This window comes from Dromiciops gliroides, chromosome 2 (genome assembly GCF_019393635.1).
Source record: "Dromiciops gliroides isolate mDroGli1 chromosome 2, mDroGli1.pri, whole genome shotgun sequence".
In the NCBI taxonomy this organism is placed as follows: domain Eukaryota; kingdom Metazoa; phylum Chordata; class Mammalia; order Microbiotheria; family Microbiotheriidae; genus Dromiciops; species Dromiciops gliroides.
This window is the reverse complement of record NC_057862.1, coordinates 184,587,718-184,604,690: the sequence shown is the minus strand read 5'-3', so window position 1 is coordinate 184,604,690 and position 16,973 is coordinate 184,587,718. Positions and strand designations below refer to the sequence as shown.

The following is a 16,973-nucleotide window of genomic DNA, read 5'->3' as shown; positions in this document are numbered from 1 at the left end:
TGCTTACTTCATTCTACATTGGTTCATGGGACCTTGCCATGCTTCTCTGTACTCATGACACTCATCTTTTCTCACATCACAGTAATATTTCATTATGTTCATATAGCACAATTTATTTAGCCATTCCCCAATTGATAAGCATCTACTTTGTTTCCAATTTTTAGCCATTGAAAAAAATGCGGCTATAAGTATTTTAGAATATATGGAGACTTTCTTCTTATCAAAGGATTCATTGGGGTATAGGCACAATAATGGAATCTCTGATTCGAAGGCTGTAGATATTTTAGTCACTTTATTTGCTTAATTCCAAATTGCTTTCCAAAATGGTTGTACCATTTCACAGCTCAACCAGCAATAAATTATTGTGTCTATCATTTCACAACCCCTTCAATGTTGACTATTGCCATTTTTGTCATTTTTGCCAGTTTGCAGAGTGTGAGGTGAAACCAGGTTTGTTTTGATTTACATTTCTCTCATTATTAGTGATTTAGAGCATTTGTTCAGGTAGTTTTGAATACTTTGCAATTCTTCTTTTGAGAAATGTTTATTCATAGCTTTAGACCTCTTATTTATTGGGGAATGACTGGTATTTGTAGATCAGATAGATATATAGATTAGACAGACAGACAGACAGATAGATAGATAGATAGATAGATAGATAGATAGATAGATAGATAGATAGATAGATATGGGAGAGACAGAAAGAGAAAGACACAGAGATTATGTAACTTGGGTAGCAAACTCTTGTAGGAGAAATTTGATATGAAGATTTTTTCCCATTTAATCTTTCCTTTCTTATCCTTGTTGCATTAATTTTTATCTGTGCAGAAGCTTTCATTTTCAAGAAACCAGAGTTTATCTATTTTATCTTTTATAATTGCCTCTCTTGTTTGGTTAAGAATACATCTTGTTTCTGTAGATATAAGGGATATGATCTATTTCTCTTCTAATTTTTTATAGTATGTCTTTTAATATTAAGTTCACTTATCCATTTAGAATGTGTTGTGGAATATGTTGTAAGGTACCTAAGTATCTGTCAAGTGTCTGAGGCTGAATTTGCTTTATCCACTGCCTAAGTATCTAAAAGGCAAAGATTGAGATATATTTTAATTTTGGGGGAAAATAAAAGGTTACTCATTTCTTCTAGCAGCAGCTCTTTGGGAACTACAAGGTAAGGAAGCCATTTCAGTGGCAGAGATCATGGTTGCCTTCTTTGTAAGGGGCATAAGCTGCCTACAAACATTGCTTAGATGAATACTCCTGCTAAACAGCATAACTTGCCTCTCATTAAAATGTAGTTTTAGTCAGCTTGATTTCATCCAAGCCCCTAAATGATTTAAAGTTCTGCACAAAGTGTCTCTCTTACTACCAGGGCTCTAGAAAGAACCTGAATCATTTAAAATGTGTGATAAAAATTTTACCTTATCACCATCTAGTTAAGATTACCATTTATATTGGTTAAGATAAATACTTAGTTTTCTTTTGGTTTTGTCTCTATTTGTTGGTGGCATTTTTAGGTATTAAGCATTTAAGTAAAACTTAGTTCTGTGCTGACTTGTCCTCTGAGTCTCATTGGCAAAATATCTGATTTTAACATTTGTAGCATTTGCAACATTTTAAAAGTGCAGCACACTGTTGCCACAAATGACCTGCCTCTCGCAAAGATGAAAAATATGCTCAAATACATTTTTAAAAAGGATTTATTGAGTGGCACATGCTTTATAACAATATAAAAACAGATGAGAAACAAATTAATGATATAATACATCATTTTAGAATTACAAGCCATCAAGCAGTTTTCCATATAAAGCTGTCAAAATAGTTTTAAATGGAAGAGAGATACTCAGACCTTTTATTTTTGGGTCAATAGAGTTTTGTGGCCCATTAGACCAAAGAATGGCTGCTATAATAAGAAAGCCAATTCTACATGAATGGATAAAAATATATGTCTAATAATGGTATAACTTTGATGTTTGAAAAGTCTTCTGACCAGGATACCTGTGAAAGTTTCATGTAAGAGCTCATGTTAAAAGGAGCTTATGTGAAAAACATTTTTCCTCAATGAATTGTATTCTGTTAGATGGCCTTTACCTTGAAGAGTAATAGAAACCTCCTAATACCTGATTGTTAGTATGTTTAAAAATTTGTGAGTTCAACTGAGTAGTTGCTCAAACACCAGCCCTCCAGTTAAGAGGAAATGGCTTTTAACATGTGGTTTAGAATCTAGGGTTAGATCTCCTAGAATCATATGAAACCAGTGACCAGAGGATGAGGAGTTGTATGACACAGGAGAACTAGGTGGCCCTCACCCACATGTTGGAGGAGCCACTCTTTTCAAACCCATCTTTCTTTCAAGTCTGAATCTGTACTTCCTACTTTTGGCATCACCCCATTGTCAATGGTTTTCCTTAAACCTGTCTTGGGACTGGAGGATAGGAAGAAAAAGTTGCCCAATTCACCATCTTGAGGCACTTAGTGAGAAAGCTTCGCCTTACTAAACCACCCCTTCACTCATACTCGTTTTGCCCAGGATCACACAGCTAGTAAGTGTCTGAGCCTTGATTTGAACTCATGTCTACCTAACTCCAGGCCCAGCACTCTATCCATTGAGTCACCTAGCTGCCTCCTTTATAGAAATTTCAGAATTTTGCAGTTACCTCTCCATTTTGTATCATCAGCTCTTCTTGGTTTCCACTCCACAAAATATATTCTGGTTACCCTCTTGCCTTCTCCCCCTTCCTCCTTTTTCTTCTTCCTTTTTTGTGTTGCCTTCTCTCATCAGATTATAAGCTGTTTTAGTGCAAGGGCTGCCTTTTTTCCCCTTAAATTCTTTGAATGAGAAACAGGATTTATATTTGATCCTGGAAGTGACTGGAAGGCATTAGCATTTATTCCATTGGCTAGTTGGACCTGCACTTTAGGAAAATCACTTTGACAGCTGAGTGAAGAATAGACTGAAGTGAAGAGAGACTTGTGGCAGGGAGACCAACTAGCAGGCTATTTCAGATAGTCTAGGCATGAGTAGATAAAGGCCTATACTAGGCTGGTGTCTGTATCAGAGAAAAGAGAAAGGAAATATATAAAAGATGTTACAAATGTAAAATTGACAGGCCTTGGCAACAGATTGGATATTGGAGGATGAAAGATACTGAGGAGTCAATGACAACACCTAGATTTTAAACCTGAGACAATTGGGGGAATGGTTATGCCCTTTACAGTAATAAGGAAATTTGGAAGTGGGCAGAGTTTGAGGGGAAATATAATGAATTCAGTTTTGAATATGCTTTTGACTATGATTTCTGCTTGACAAGTGAAGGGTTTGCTGATTAAAGCACTTTCTAGGGTCTTTTGATCTTGTTTTGATGATTTGTATCATTGAAACTCTTGCGGAATTTATTATGGTTTGTCTTGATGTCACTTCTGTTATCCATTACCCATTTCAAATATCTATTTGTTATCTAAATAGTTCAGGAATGAGTTATATTAGTTATATCCTATAGTTAGTTATATAGTAATTTAATTTGAAGCATCTTAACTAAGTTCTATGTAAAATTTCTCTTCCTTATCCTCTGAAACCAGTTTAGGTACTTAAATTGAAGTTATTTTCCTGTTTATGGTGGCCTTTCTACAAATATTTATCATACATACTTCAAACCAAGTTGACCAAATATCCTGTTAAATATTTCTTGTCCCTATCAAGTATATGATAAAGCCAACTCCATCAATTCCTTTATTTGCTTCTCTAAGGAGCTCCTATGAGCCACTCTTTAAGTACAATTTCCATCTTCTAGTTGTTGTCATAAAAATATCAAAACTGATATGATTTACCTCCCCCAGAAATATATCAACTTGTTTGTCATTGGGAAGGCTCTCACTTTTATAGGTCTATTACCCATGTTAAAATTTATAAATGAACTGAAAACTGTGATTTTTATACTCCTTTTCCCTCTTTTCTGCCACTCTGTCACTTGCAAAAGTAGGACTGGACTGTTCTCAGGGCCATTTTGTTTTTGTTTTTTTGTTTGTTAGTTTGTTTTTATTTAATAGGTTACCATAGCTGAAGAATTTATCATCAAGTGGCGAGCCTGCTAGTGAGTACCCTCTTTGGTTAGCTAGGCTGGTTGTTGGAAAAGCAGATAGATTTGGTGTTATCCAAGGTTCATTCTCTAAGCCATTTCAACAGGGTAAAAGCTTCCAGAACTTACACTTTACTAGCATATAATTTGAGAATCTAGTGTCACTTCTGTGTCATAAAGAGTAGGATTTGTGGAGAAATCCGGCACTACTAATACTACTACTACAAAGCACAAAGCTCCTACTATATTGAAGGTGAGTCAGTGTCACTTTTTTATAAAAAAAGATATTACATTTTTTTAAAAGTTTGGGGTATGGGTTTTTTTAAGCAAATATAATGGAATGAAACACTAAACCTCTAAAATGAGAGTGTAAATATCTTCCTTATATAGTGGATTAGTGGAATAATGGGATGAATTTTACTACTAAGTAAAGAATAAACTGAATGCCCTTTGGAATTACATTAACTTTAAGATTCCCTAGTGCCCATTTAGTAAATTACCTCTTTTAGTGTACTAAATGACATGTTAAGTTGTCAAAAGAGTTTTTGCACTGCTGGAAACGTAACAATACTTAATTCTTACATATTCTGGCCAATTGCATGTGCATATTTAAGCTATGAGAAAATATATAAAAAATTAATATTTTTATATTGAAACAACATACCTTAAAGGATCAAAGTGGCATTATTATGACCTAGTACATCTGCCTTTTGCAGAAATAATGTCTATATTTTTAATTAGCATATCAAGATTTTCTTTAAATCATTGGACATGAAAGAAATGCCAATGCTATAATACTGCAGGTATCTCTAATTTCATAATTGTAGGTAGTCCCCTGCCTTCTACCCCTCCCACATCCTTAGCTATTTATCTCCTTCCAAGTGTTCTAATTTTCTCTTGTGTCAGCTTTTCTTTTCCCACTACTTTTATACTCCTTGTGAACCATCCAGCTTTTCCCCCCCTGTTGTTCTCTTTTTAATTGTTATATAATTATTTTCCTTTTTAGGAGTTTTAAATTAAGATTTTCCTGACCCTTAATACTTCTTGATTGTTTTAGGAATTATCTTCTACTCTTATCTTCAATCTCAGTTATGGAATGAAGATTCTTTATTAGGCACATAAACTCTGGCTTCAGTCTTTTTTTTTTTTTTTTTGGCGGGGCAATGAGGGTTAAGTGACTTGCCCAGGGTCACACAGCTAGTAAGTATCAAGTGTCTGAGGCCAGATTTGAACTCAGGTCCTCCTGAATCCAGGGCCAGTGCTCTATCCACTGTGCCACCTAGCTGCCCATCACATAAACTCTTAGATAAAGTGGTCATGCCCATGTCCTGCCTTCTTTTGCTAGCTTCAAATGGAATTTTACTGTTTGTATATCCATTTTCTGACAGCCCTGACATGAAACATTAGATTCAGACCCTGTAGCCTGGTATGATCTCCCAACTAGGAAGTCCAGAGCCTCCAGTCCTTGTCTCCTGATATAGTCCTGAATGAAATATAGGAGTTTACTGCTGTTTCTCTCTGGCTTTCTTGAAACAAATTTCATCTAGCACTCTTCTTCACCAGTCCTGTGAAGGTTCTCTGGGCAACTGGACTTGTTTGGAATCTTACATATTTCCATCTTTACTGAAAGTCCCTTTTGTTTTCTACTAGGTGAAATTTCAGGATCTGTATCAGAAAATAATATAATAATGAGGGCAATAAGAAAAGTCTTCTTGTAGAAAGTGGGATTTTAGCTGGGACTGGAAGAAAATGAGGAAGTAGAAATGAGAAGGGAGAGAGTTCCAGCCAAGAGAGGTTAAAAGGAAGGCAAAAACACAAAAAATTCCCAACCATCAAGTATTTACATAAAAATGATGAGAATGTAAATAAATAGGTATATGATTGATAGATAATAAATAGATTAGATAGATGCTAGATTAGATAGATAGATAAAAAGAATAAGAAGTCAGGGATATAAAGAAGTGAAAGAATAATTTAATCATGAGGGACAGCCAATGCCAAGGCAAGACAAGAGATAATAGAATATGATATCTGACGAACAGCAGCAAATAAGCCAGTTTTGCTAGACAGTAAAATATGTGGAGAGGTGTAAAGTATGAGAAAACTGATAAATTGTGAAGAACTTTAAATGCCAAATAGAGATCTTCATATATGATCCTGGAGTAAATAGGGGGCTACTAGAATTTACTGAGCAGGACAATAATATGATCAGATCTGTGTTTGGGAAAATCACATTGGCAGTTGTGTAGAATCTAGGCCAAAATAAGGAAAGACTTGAGGTAGAATAACCAATTGGAAGGCTTTTGCTAAAGGATAAGCAAAAGATAATAAAAGCCTGAACTAAGGTGGTAGCCATGTGAGGTGAGAGAAAAGGATATATAGGAAAGGTGATGTGAAGGTAGAAATGCTCAGATTTTTCAACTTACTGGATTTGGGGAGGGAATGATAGTGAGGACTCTAGAAAGATACTGATATTGTGAACCTGGAACAGTAATAGAAAGAGAAGGGATACTGGAGGAAATTTTGAAGTTAAAAAAAATCAATTTATTTAATAAAAAAGATTGAATGAGGCATAGTTATAGTAGACCAAACTTGGCCCCAAAGATGCAATATAAGAAGGCACCTCACAACCTTCTTTGCAAAGATGAGGGACTATGGATATGAACCACTGCATATAATGTCATACTTTTTTCCAATTACCTGTTCTGTTTTGATGTTAATTTTACTCCATAAAGTACAGTATTATACTATATTATGCCTTAATTGCTATTTATTACAGTGAATATACACTGGACTGATTTCTATCAATAAGTTCCTTGAGGTCCGGGACTGTTTCTCTTTTGTCTTTGTATCTCAAGTGCATTAGAAAGCACTTAATAAATATTTGTTAATTAATTGATTGAGCTTCTGTAGTGTATTGTTTATCATGCTGGGCACTGCCCAAATAAGATTGCCTAAAAAGTAGGAAATTAACTATGTGCACTCCAAAGGCTTTAAAGCTGCCCTATGTTTGGTATGTTTTTAAGTGTGGGACAATATATTCTGGAAATTTTGAGGTATATAGTATTGTTTGCCCCTGTGCTTCCAAGCTATACCTGTTTTCTAATGTCTCTTTGCTATGTTCTCTTTCAGTATCTCAGTATCACTAATTCTCCTAATCTCTGGTATTTCTTCTCACCTTTACTACCACTTCTGCTGCCTTGTGGTTGTAATTGTTTGAACCTTTCTTGCCATTTACAATCCATTTCCAATACTTCTTGCCACTTTCTTCATACTTTTGTGCCAATGTATTGGCTTTGAATAGCAATGGCCAGCCAACAAGAGTGGTCTGGCTATTTATAACATTTCAAGTCTAATCTTCAGATCTCAGGCTCCTTTGAGTTATTTTTAGTCATCTGTTAAAGGTACTTACTTTAATGCCTTAAATACTTACTTACTTACTTACTTTCTTTCTTTCTTTCTTTCTTTCTTTCTTTCTTTCTTTCTTTCTTTCTTTCTTTCTTTCTTTCTTTCTTTCTTTGTTGTTGTTAGCTAATGCCATGTTCAGGACTAATTCACCTTATGGACACATTGTTGTTTATATCTAGATATATTTCAAAATTATAGGAGTGACATTTCCTTATTGTGACATTCCATGTGGATGATTGACCTTGATAACACATGATATATTCTTTTTTTAAAATTCTTGCGTATTTAGGACCTTAATTTTTTTTTAAGTGCATGTTTCTATTTCCTTTTTACATGGATGGGGGACATTACATCATTTACTTGACCAGCAAATAATTAAAATTTAGTGGTTCCTTCAATTCTGAATTTAAAAAAATATTCTAAGGACTATCCATTTCATTAGACTACTAAAGGGATGTGTGATAGAAAGATTAAGAACCCTTGTCGTAGATGCATTTTTTTGGTTGGGCAGAAGCTTTTCCTTTCCCACCACAGTCAGTGACTTTGTGCTTCACCTGCAATAGAAGCAGTTGTAAGCCTGCTTTTACTGTGTGATAAAATAGTGGAATTTGGCAGATGCCCAGGGGTCCCATCTGATTGATTTAGTATTGTTTGAATTGGATGAGAATGAGAAATTGACTAAGTACCTACTTGGGAATGATTAGATATAGGTCACACCTGGCCTACCCTGAGTGACATATACTGCTGACATCAGCAGGGGGACGAGTCTCAGCCATGCAAATTGAAGGACCTCCCTTTTGGGGGAGGGAGACAAAAAAAGTAGAAAAGGGAACACTCGCTCAGAGGAGCTCTCTCTTTCCCATTGGTGAGCTTCTGAGAGGGGACTGGAGAGGGACTGCACAGCTGACTAACATAGAACTATGGACCCCAGGGGGTGAGTTAATAGAAACGAGACCAGCTCTTCAAATTAGCTGACCTGGAAGCAAGTTTGGGGATTGAGTCAGTCTTTGCTAGGGCCAGGGAGTTTATCCATTTTTCTTTTCCCCTATTCCCTTGTCCCTGGCTTTATTAACTTCACCTTTGTTGTATATGTTATTCCCATTAATAAAACCTGTTTTGTTTGTGGAAAAGAGGCTGTTAATCTCCTTTCTTATTGGCCTGGGAGAAATAAGTAAAAAAGGCAGTTTGGAAGAGAGGAAACTTTGGACCTAGAGGTCCCTCATTATTTTCTGAACCCCAATATTATGGTGAGCCACCCAATTAACTCTCCCCATATTAAATTTGGCCCTTACAATTGATAGAATTGGTATATTGATAATAAAGGTTTTTTGGTAAAGTTGCCAGAATTTGGATTATCACTGCTGGATTCAGCTGCACATTTTCATTTCATTTTCTGAAGGAATTTATCTCAGGTGTTTGGAGATTCAGTTATACAATGCAGTTTTGGAGTCGGTATCATACTAACTACATATCATCATTCTAAAATGGTATTAGTGATCTCTTTTATCAATTATTTAATGAGAAATATTTGTATTCAAGTAGCATTAACTTATTTAGAATGGGTTAGTGTACAAAGAAATCTTTGTAAAGTGTTCATTTGAAGAGCTAGTACTATAAATAGTTGTAGATGGTAATTAGTTTTAAAATCACTGATTTTATTTTATTTTTGGCTACAGGTAAAAAGAAAGATCTTATTAGACTCAATTCCTCACCTGCCTCAGGGAGTAGTAATTAGACATAAGCAAATTTGATGGAGCCTGTGTGCTCTTAGGGCATTCAGCAGAGCTTTAATAATTGCATGCTTTATTAAAATACATTTAAGGTATGAAAACTATTGAACATATCAAGTGGCAAAGAAATGAAGATCCAGGATCTTTACTTGTGCCTTTCAAGTAAAAAATGAAATGTTTTTTAAACCTGAATAAATCGAAATGCATTAAGTCACAGCTATGGTTTTGAAAGGTAGATGCAGCCTGTTGTAGACTAGCCTGGTTTTTGAAAAATGAGGTAGTTAACTTGAGGCTGGCATTTATTAACTTTGGCATGGTTCCCTGTGCCCCTCTCCTTTTCCCCCATTTACTTTCTGCAGAATGTAAAGAAAGGTTCCAAGATTGTGTACATACATATAATACATATTGTTATTTTTCTTGAGCTCTTTCCCAAATTAGTTTTTACAAATTAATATAATTAACCTTATTTTTGGATGCTTACATTAGTGACTTAGAATTTCTCTAAGTTTCCTCTTGTGTATATTTAGAATTTTGTTACCATTCTCATTTAAAATATGATACTTGTACATATGATACACTGTTTTCCAAAAATTTTTATAATATTTAGATTATAAGTTTAAAAAACAAATTAATCAGAGAATGCTTATTGACATTATGTCCATTCAGATCAACAAAACAATTCCTTAAAGCCAGAATGATGTGGATTATATCTATGTACTTCATTCTATTTTCATGTAATTATGATTTTTTCTTCAAAGTTGTTATAATTTGAAAGTTTTTTGTTCCATGTAGCTTAGCATTGCTCTCTGCTCTGTTCGTGAGAACCAAGGTCACCTTCAGCCTGTTTGGCAACTCTATTAACCTCAGTGCCCTTAGATCTTATTATCTAGTAGCTTCAACTTCATCGTTACTTCCACTTCTGAACATTACAAATACACTGTTTCTGAAACCTGAATTTGGACACCAAGTTGACTAGTGACTGACAGGCCTTTGTACAGTTCATAAAGTTTATGGCAACCACCCACCAAATGCAGCTATTTTAGTTTATTGACCAGCAGCATATCCAGTGTCTTATAATACCAGCATCTCAAGGAGGGGCAATATTTGATGGGCTCTTTTGCTTTTTTGCCCATGAGTATGATGCTCACAATGTATGAGCAAGACCATAGAGACTTGTTCAAGATTTTATGTATACTGTTGCCTGTGACTTCTCATCACCCAAACTTCAAAATAATATTGGTACAATTATGTCAAGTGTGTGCCTGGGCCAAGGATGGATAAGGTTATCTAATAGGTTTGCTGAAACTTTCCTTACTCCCAAGTGATAGAAATGTTAGACTTTTTCACTGATTTGCCCCTGACTAAGGACACAGTACCATCTTGATGATGGTAAATACGCTAACCAAGATGGCTCATTTTCTTTCATTTTCTTTATCTCCTCTGACAGCAAAACTTACTCTCTATTTTGGTGGTTTTTCATTTTTAAAAATTACTTTACAAGACCTCTATAAACATAAATATTTCAATACTGAAAGAACAAAAAACTTGTTTTGTTAGAAATTCTAGGGCCAGCTAGGTGGTGCAGTGGATAAAGCACATGCCCTGGATTCAGGAGGACCTGAGTTCAAATCTGGCCTCAGAAACTTGATACTTATTAGATGTGTGACCCTGGGCAAGTCATTTAACCCTCATTGCCCCTCAAAAAACTTTCTAAACTCCTTTGACAGCTTTTTTGCTAATAAACATTTTTATTTAAAGTTTTGAGTTCCAAATTCTATCCCTCCCTTCTCTCCCCACTCCCTAAGGCAGTAACAAATCAGATATAGGTTATATATGTGTGTAATTATGTAAAACATTATCATATTAGTCATTTTGTATAAGAAAACTCGATTAAAAGAAAAAACGATAAAAAGAGAAAAATAGCATGCTTCAGTCTGTGTTCAATCATATCAGTTCTTTCTTTGGAGGTAGATAGTATGCTTTATCATTCGTCCTTTGGGATTGTCTTAGATCACTGTATTGCTGAGAATAGTTAAATCATTCACAGTTCTTAATTAAACAGTATTGCTGTCACTGTGCACAACTTTCTCCTGCTTCTGCTCACTTCACTATATATCAGTTCATATAAGCCTTTCCAGGCCTTTCTAAACTTGTCCCATTTGTCATTTCTCATAGTACAATAATATTCTATCACAATCATATACCACAGCTTGTTTATCCATTCCCCAATTGATAGGCATTCCTTTGATGTCCAGTTCCTAGCCACTACAAAAAGAGCTGCTATAAATATTTTTGTACAAGTTGGTCTTTTCTCTTTTTGGGGGATGCTTTGACAGTTTTTTAAGTGATTAAATTGAGCAAGGCAATAGTAAAATTCCTTTATATTCCTTTATGAACTTCTTTGTTTTATTGATATTCTTTCATTTTTCTTTTTAGTTTTTGCTTTTGTATCACCACACACTAATTCAAGAGACATTTTCCCTTACAACAAATAAGTAAAGTTAAGTGAAACTGATTAATACTGGCCAAGCCTGAAAATGTTTGCCTCATTCTGTGAAAGACATGATTTATCATTCATCTTCTTAAGTCGACAAAGTTTTGTAGTTCCTTAATGTTTTTTTTTTCTTTTACATTTCACTCTGTATTATTTCATTTAAATCTTCTCAAGTTTCTCTCATCACATTTGTAACTTCTTAGGATGTAATGATATTCCATTACATCAATATTACCCAAGTTGTTCAAACCATTCCCTAATTGATGGGGATTAATTTTCTTTTGATTTTTTCTTCAATGTACCAAAAACAAAAACAAAAACAAACCACCCAAAAAACAAAACAAAAACAACAAAACATTCTTACTATAACTATTTTGTACAGATGAGCTGTTTTCTTCTTTTCATTATATGTACTAGATACTGAGTAGCAGTATTCTTAGGTCAGAGTTTGTACCAGTTAATGACTTTTTAGCATAGTGGATAGAGCACCGGCCCTGGAGTCAGGAGGACCTGAGTTCAAATCTGGCCTCAGACACTTAACACTTACTAGCTGTGTGACCCTGGGCAAGTCACTTAACCCCAATTGCCTCACAAGGGGAAAAAAAAAAAGAAAGAAAAGAAATCATTCCTAATAGTCTTGCATAATACCAATTCACACCTTCACCAATAATATATCAATATACCTGTCCTCTCATGGTCCCACCATTTTTACTTTTCTTTATGTTATCTTTGACACTATGATGGCTAGCAGATGGTACTTCCTATTCCTGAAAGATTTTCAGTTTTCATGGCCTTCTCTCACCTTTTCCCACACATTTTTGGACTTCTCTATTTACAGCTCTTTAGAAGAAGATTCACCATTCCATGGCATATCCTTTCTAGTACACAAACTGGAAAATGAAACAATATTTTTAGTGCTATACTTCTTATCATCAGAATGATAATGCTATTAAGCATTTACTAAATAGATTATATATATATATATATATATATATATATATATATATATATATATATATATATATATATTAGGTACTTTTGATACAAATACAAAAATAAGAGTCCCTCTGCCCTCAAGGACTGTATTATACAAGGAATGCAACATCTTCAGTATCAGTAAATACAGAATATATACAATGTTGTTTCAGGGAGAAGTTAGTTATTTTCTGACAATTGGAGAAATGAGAAAAGGTCTTAAAAGAGGTGTCACTTGGTCTGGACCTTTGTAAGGAGGCTAGAGTTCTAATATGCACAAGTGAGTATCATGAGTATTCCAGTCATGGGGGGTACCATGAAAGCAAGAGATTGAATGTTGCATATGGAGAAAAGGAAATTCACATAAATTGATTGAAAACTGAAATAGATTATCATCCTTGGAAACATGACAATTTATGTGCCAGATTATGAAAAGTTTTAAATGTCCATTAGAGCTGTTTATATTTTATCCTTGAATTATTGGGGCCACCCAAAGTTTTTTGAACAATGTTTTGATCAGAACTGAGCTTTAGGAATATCACTTTGGTAGCTGTATGCAATATGGATTGGAGAGGGAACAGACTGGAAGCAAGGAAACAAATTAAGAGACTATTACACTAGTTCAAGCTAAAGGTGACAAGAGCCTAAGATAGGTTGATTATGCCATGAATAGAGAGAGAAAGGTATGGATGCAAGAGATGAGAAGCGGTTGAATCAATATGTCATGGCAACTGATTGCATTTGGGGAATGAGTGAGAGTAAAGAGTTGAAGATGATTCCTAGGTTTTGTAACTGGGTGACTGGAAAAATGATAGTGCCCTTTGGGGGAAAAACAGGGAAGTTAGAAGTCTTTAGGGGGAAAGATAATTCTATTTTGGACATGTTGAATTCCAAATGACTTTAATATCCAGTACATAATGTATTATAACATTTGGTGAAACTAGATTTACATTTGGGAATGATCTGCTTTAGAGATGATCCTTGGCTCTATGGAATTTTATGAGATTTGGACTAAGAAAAATCCTAGCACAGACTTTTTTTCTACATTATCTTAACTATTCTGGTAACAGGATTGGTCATTTTATTACATAGAGTTGTTTGGGTACTTGTTTGTTTTTATTATTTTTCTTAACATTTACATTGTTTTAGTCTCTGTCTTTATCATTTTTCTGGTTCTGCTTATTTCAATCTGTATTAGTTCATAAAAGTCTTCCCATGCTTCTCAAAATTTTCATATTCATCCATATAGGAATACCTCAGAGATGTATCAGGTTCAGTTAAAGCAAATATCACAATAAAGGAAGCCACACAAAATTTTTGGTTTCCCAGTGGTTATGTTTATACTCTTCTATAATCTATTAAGTGTATTATTTCTAAAAAACAAAAACAAAAACCCAATGTACGCACCTTAGTTAAAAAAAAAAAGCTTTATTGGGGGACAGCTAGATGGTTCAGTAGATAGAGCACCAACCCTGGAGTCCAGAAGACCTGAGTTCAAATCTGGCCTCAGACACTTGACATTTACTAGCTATGTGACCCTGGGCAATTCACTTAACGCCATTTGCCTTGCAAACAAGCAAACAAATAAAAATGCATTGTTGCTTTAAAAAATGCTAACCATCATCTGGACTTTCAGGCAGTTGTAATCTTTTTTACTGGCAGAGGGTCTTTTCTCAATGTTGATGGCTGCTGACTGATCAGCGTGGTGATTGCTGAAGGCTGAAGTGGCTGTAGCACTTTTTAAAAATAAAACATTGAAGTTTGCTGCATCAATCGACTCTTCATGAAAGATTTCTCTGTACCATGAGATACTGTTTTGTTTGGTAGAATTTTACCCATAGTAGAACTTCTTTGAGAGTCAGTGCTCTCAAACCCTGCCACTGCTTTATCAACCAAGTTTATGTAATACATTTCAATGATGTTGTGTCTCAGGGGAGAGATGGGGAAATGGCTAGTTAGGGGAGCATTCAGAACACACATATTTATTAAGCCTGTCATTTTTGCATTGTATATCAATCTATTTAGCCCTTCCCAAACAGATTGTGATATATAATAGAGGCATACCTCATTTTATTATATTTGACTTTACTGAGCTTCACAGATACTGTGTTTTCTTACAAATTGAAGGTCTATGGCAACTTTGTATTGAGCAAGTCTATCAGTACCATTTTCCCAACAATATGTGCTCATATCATGTCTCTGTCATATTTTGGTAATCTTTGCAATATTTCAAACCTTTTCATTAGTATTATATCTGTTATGCCTCTGCTGCCTTGTGGCTATACCCATATATGGGAAAGGCTTCAGGAGTTAACCCTGAGGAAAAATCAGGAGTCAGAGTCCCTTAGGCAGTTGGATGTTGGACATCACATCCCTCTGGCAACTCCTGCAGCTGCACTGGTGCCAAACTGTATTGACTCTGCCTCTCCTTTGGTTCCACCGATGTCACGGAGAGGGAAAACCTGCTGCATGGGCAACAGCTTGTTTTCCAATTTATCTGTCCAGGCCAGCGCCCTGGAGAGGGCACTCCAGCTACTCCTCATGGGGTAGATACAACACGAGATGTGGCAGTTACCGGTTATAAGTCACTCAGGAGCTGTGGCTCCCGTATCGGACTGCACAGCCACACTGTGGCCTATAACTCTTCAAGGCACTGATCCATGGTCATCTGTGACTGGTGGAGGTCTACTACTATATCTGTTATGGTGATCTGTGATCTTTAATCTTTGATGTGACTATTGTAATTGTTTGGGGGTACTATGAACTGTGGTCATACAAAAATGATAGGCTACAGTATTATTTCCAGTTCTTTGTGATCACAAAAAGTACTACTATGAATATTTTTATGTATATGGAATCTTTCTGTATTTGACCTTATTTGGGGGTATATGCCTAGCATTGAGATCTTTTGATCAAAGGATATGGACGTTTTGTTTATTTTAGCATAATTTATTCTAAATTGTCTTCATAATGTTTGAATCACTCCACAGCTCCAACAACAGGATATTAGTATACCTGCCTTCCTGCAGACCCTTCAACATTAACTACTTCCATCTTTTTTTCATCTTTGCCAGTTTCCTGGGTGAGAGGTGAACCTCAAAGTTGTTTTGGTTGTTATTTCTCTTATTATTAGTAATTTAGAGCAGTTTTTCAAGGTTCGCAATTCTCTTTTTGAGAACTATTTGTTTTCATGCACTTACTACCACAACAGTTTGGTAATAGGGTCATATGTACAACTAATAATAGCCTAGCATTTATATAACCCCTTTAGGTTTGCAAACTGCTTTACAAATATTTACTGCGCCACCTAGCTGCCCCTGTTTTTTTTTGTTTTATGTTTTTTTAAATAGTGTGACACTTTATAGATTTAAATAATTTATCTTTTTTGGAACTTATTGTGCTATATGCTCTAAGATGTTGATCTAAACCTATTTTTTTGACAAACCTATTTCTAGTTTTCCAAGTAATTCTTGTCAAATGGAGATTTATATTCTTTTTTTTGTTGTTTTTTGTTTTTTTTGGTGAGGTAATTGGGGTTAAGTGACTTGCCCAGGGTCACACAGCTAGTAAGTGTCAAATGTCTGAGGCCAGATTTGAACTCAGGTACTCCTGACTCCGGGGCTAGTGCTCCATTCACTGCGCCACCTAGCTGCCCCTGAGATTTATATTCTTAAGAAAATCTACTTTAAAAGGATGAAAATTTATCACCATTATTTTTTTAATTTAATGCAGGCTTTATGATCATAATTCGAAAGACAAATTTTAAAAATATGTAGAATATTGCAAAATCACTTGAATTGGGGTCAGCTAGGTGGAACAGTGGATAAAGCACTGGCCCTGGATTCAGGAGGACCTGAATTCAAATCTGGCCTCAGATATTTGACACTTATTAGCTGTGTGGCCCTGGGCAAGTCACTTAACCAACACTGCCCCATTTAAAATTCACTTGAATCACTTCATATAGTTCTCCCCTGCCATATTGTATGTTTTGAAGGCTGCTTTCAAAGAGCATTTAAAAGACATCATAATCAGAGATTCCACTCAGTTGTACATAAGTGAAAATTATCTTCTCTCCCTTATACACCAAGCTGTTCGTTATTCATGGGCCTCTTTTTTTCTCCTGATTTTTGAATTGTGGCCAGATCCTTCCTCCATGGGACTTTTCCACCATGAAACGTTTTCAAATGCGATCTCTTACTCTTCAGGTTTTGCTATAATACTTACGGCCTTCTCTTTGCTCCTGTTGCATTCTTGTTTGTATTGTACATGCTGTCTATTGCCCAATAGATT

The 16,973-nt window shown here is 35.3% G+C and overlaps 1 protein-coding gene across 3 annotated transcripts in view; it reads left to right on the top strand.

The window, feature by feature from the left end:
* Positions 1-16,973, top strand: part of DPH6 (diphthamine biosynthesis 6) — a 443,945-nt gene that overhangs the window by 125,062 nt on the left and 301,910 nt on the right. The gene's annotated exons all lie outside the window — the stretch shown is intronic.